Source organism: Enhydra lutris, unplaced genomic scaffold, assembly GCF_002288905.1.
Source record: "Enhydra lutris kenyoni isolate GAN:26980312 unplaced genomic scaffold, ASM228890v2 scaffoldscaffold1, whole genome shotgun sequence".
NCBI classification, from domain to species: domain Eukaryota; kingdom Metazoa; phylum Chordata; class Mammalia; order Carnivora; family Mustelidae; genus Enhydra; species Enhydra lutris.
Genome location: NW_019154085.1, coordinates 40887723 through 40891571, shown reverse-complemented (window position 1 = coordinate 40891571; position 3849 = coordinate 40887723).

Here is a 3849-nt window from a genome sequence, read left to right as displayed (position 1 = left end):
TAGGTGATATATGTAACATATTTTTTCAGCATTTCTGTGTGTTCTGGAAGTTTCATGTGACCTTGGGCAAGCTACTGAACCTCTCTATACCGTGTTCTTTCATCATAAGACCATAGTAATGATTAAACAAGCTAATCCGTGTAAAGTGCTTAGAACTAATCCTGGCCCAGAGGTGGGCCATAGATATAGACAGATAGATACCATAAATACCATGGTAATTATTCATGCTTCCACTCAGTTCTTTTTCTTGATCAGACCTTTATATATTTCAAATGTTTTGGGGGGGCACCAGGGTGGCTCACTCGGTTAAGTGTCCAACTCTTTATCTCACCTCAGGTCTTGATCTCAGGGTCATGAGTTCAACCCCCACATTGAGATCCATGCTGTGCATGGAGCCAACTTAAAAAAAATCAAATGTATTTTTTTAAAAACCACTATAATTTTTCTTAAATTTAAAACATTGAAATTATTCTCCTCTCCCCACTCCCAATAGCAAGCTTAACACAGGAAGTTACCAGATAATCTTAAAAGAAATTCTCTTGTAGGAGTTAAACTTACTACACTTTAATATTCAATTCCAATGCACATTTATAATTGTCACTTTAAAATGCTTGTTTTATTATTAAGTCCATTAGTGAACTATCAAAAATGATTATTCAGAAAACATCACAAAAGCTTCTGGTCAAGGACATCCCAAGTCTTGAAAGGGATTTCTTTGTGTCTTTTTCTTTTTTTTTTTAAGATTTTATTTATTTATCTGACAGAGAGAGATCACAAGTAGGCAGAGAGGCAGGCAGAGAGAGAGGAAGGGAAGCAGGCTCCCTGCTGAGCAGAGAGCCCGATGTGGGGCTCAATCCCAGGACCCGAGATCATGACCTGAGCCCAAGGCAGAGGCTTAACCCACTGAGCCACCCAGGCACCTTGATTTCTCTGTGTCTTAATCCAGTTGGACTCCTATAACAAAATACCATAGGCTGGTGGGCTTATAAGCAACAGAAATATTTTTCTCACAGTTGGGGAGGCTGGGAAGTTCAAGATCATGGCACTGGCAGATTCACTGGGGAGAGCTCTCTACCTGGTTCGTTGACGGCCATAGTGGAAGGGCAAGTCTCCTTACATAAGACTCTATAGGTCTCTCATAGGCAAAATCCTCATGACCTAATCATCTTCCACAGATCCCCTCCTCCTAATACCATCATTTTATGGGTTAGTTTTCAACATACGAATTTTGAGGGATACAAACATCCAGTCCATGGCTGTCAGTATCATCCCAGAATATTCTCACAGCAGAGCAGTAGATGGTCATTAAAGAGTGTAGGACTCCAATGTGTGCAGAATTGGAAAACTATCAAGATAACACAGAACAGTGTATACATGCTGTGACCCCATCTGAGGAAAATACAGGGCTGTGTATGTGTGTATGGGCGTGTGTGCGGCCGTGTGTGTGTGAGACACAGAGAGAGAGAGGTTAGGTACAGAGAGAACATTTCTAGACCAATACTCATGAAACTGTTCACAGAGGTTATATAAAATGTTTTTGAGCAAGAAAGTGACAAGATCAAGGCTGTTAGCAGACTCACATGGCGTACTGAGTGGGATGGAGTGGGAAGGACTGGAAGCAATTGAGCCAGGAGACCTGTTCAGAGGCCGTTGCGCTAGTCAGGGTAAGAGCTGCTGGAGGGCTATTCCAAAGCAGTGAGATAGAGTGGAGGAGGAAAAAAGAAATTAGACTCACCTTTGAGATGCTCCCAAGGGCACCCCCGGGGCCTAGCACAGTATCTATACCTACCAGGTGCTTACCAAAGCTATGAAATAAATGGTCTCCCATATGGAAGATTTGACCATTCCTCTCCCAAGATATCCACTGGCCACCTCAAGGTGTAAATCCCACAGACCTCATCAACTCTCTTCAGAGCTCACTCACTCGGTCCTGGGGTCAGCAGAGGGGGTCTATAGGCAGGTATGGCTGGGGCCCACATTTCCCTTGTTTTCCTCTGGCCCTGCCCATCCAGAAGCATGGAACCTGTTCTGCTCCGCCCCTGCTCCCACTCCACCAGGCACTCCACCAGCAGTCTCCTTTACCGCAGGCACAGCTCTGAGCGGGCGCTGGGCATATGTGGCAGGAAAGGTGTCTCCAAAAAGCTTCGGGCCCACTTCCTTTGGGAACTAAGGGAAGACAAGAAAATTGCTAAAGAGGAACGGGGAAAGAATGCCAAGAAAATCAGCTATAACCCTACACACACGCATTCGTGCACACGCACACACGCATGTCCCAGCTAACATGACACTTTGCACTCAGAGCTTGCTTAAAGTATGGGTTTTACATGAGTGCAACAAAGAAAGGAGAGTGAGCAGGAGGAAAAGGAGTTGCAGAAGTGTAATGTATGAGGACCAATTGATGGGAAGGTGCTCCTGAAGAGCCGCTCATTCGGCAGACCCTCCCTGCAACATCTGTATCTATGGAAGCTCAATGGGGAGCCTTTGGTGATGGGGGACAAGGAGGGCAAGTGGGGATAACTCTATTTATTTTGGTATCTTCTGAGCCTAATATGGGGTCTGGCTTATAATGTCCTGCTCAAATGTTTGTTAAATGAATGAAGGGATGTTTCAATGGATGATAGGAAGGATGGTTGGTTGGTTGGATGGATGGCTGGATGGACAGATGGATGGATAGATGGATGGTTGGTTGGTTGGATGGATGGATGACAGATGAATAAAAGACTACTTCCACCTGGCTTTCAGAGGCAAAACTGAAACCAGTGTTTTGTGGCAATCAGGTGGCTGTGGTATATAGTTCTTCAGAGATGGCCCTCAGCAATCCCTACCTCCTGGCATTCATGCCTTTATGTAATCCCCTAGCTTTGAGTGTAGGCCATACCTGATGACTTTCTCCCAGCAAGTTGAAGGAACAAAAGTGATGGGCTGTGACTTTTGTTAATAGACTACAGAAGACGATGACTTCCATCTTCCTGGTGACAAGGTGTCACAGTAGAGAGGCCCATGTGATGGCCAACAGTCAGAGAGGGGGTGAGGTGCTCAGTCCAACAGCCCACAAGGAACTGAATGATGTCAACAACCTCATAAGCATGGAAAGAGACCCTGGATTACAGCCCATGTGAGACCCTGAACAGAGAACCCATCGAAGCCATGCCCCGATTCCTGACCCACAGAAACTATGAGATGGTAAATGCATGCTCTTTCAAGTTCCCACGTCTGGTCTTAATTTGTGGCCAGCAAGAGAGAGAGCCAATACAATGGCCGATTTGAGCTTATAAAAATGGGAACATTCTGGTAATTAAACTTAGCAAATAGTGGTAGTGGTTAAGAACCCAGGTTCTGATACCCATTGGCCTAGTTTGAATCCTGGGTCCCCAATATACTAGCTGTGTGACCTTGGGCAAGACAGTCAACTTCTCTGAGCCTCTGTTCCTGTATTCTTTTTTTTTTTTTTTGATTTACTTATTTGACAGAGAGAGAGAGAGAGAGAGAGATCACAAGTAGGCAGAGTGGCAGGCAGAGAAGAGAGGGGGAAGCAGGTTCCCTGCTGAGCAGAGAGCCCGATGTGGGACTGGATCCCAGAACCCTGAGATCATGACCTGAGCCAAAAGCAGAGGCTTTAACCCACTGAGCCACCCAGGCGCCCCTGTTCCTGTATTCTTAAAATGGGTATAATCCTCTGCTCATAGAGATTACATAGGATTACATAAAGTGCTTAGATAAAGTACTTAGCCCAGTACCTGCCACCAAATAGAAGGTAGCTGTTAATAATAATGATCATAGTAACAGAGCAGACTCCCTCACAAAGCAGCCGGGGTCGCACACCTGCAAGCGACCAAGTTGAGGCATGAT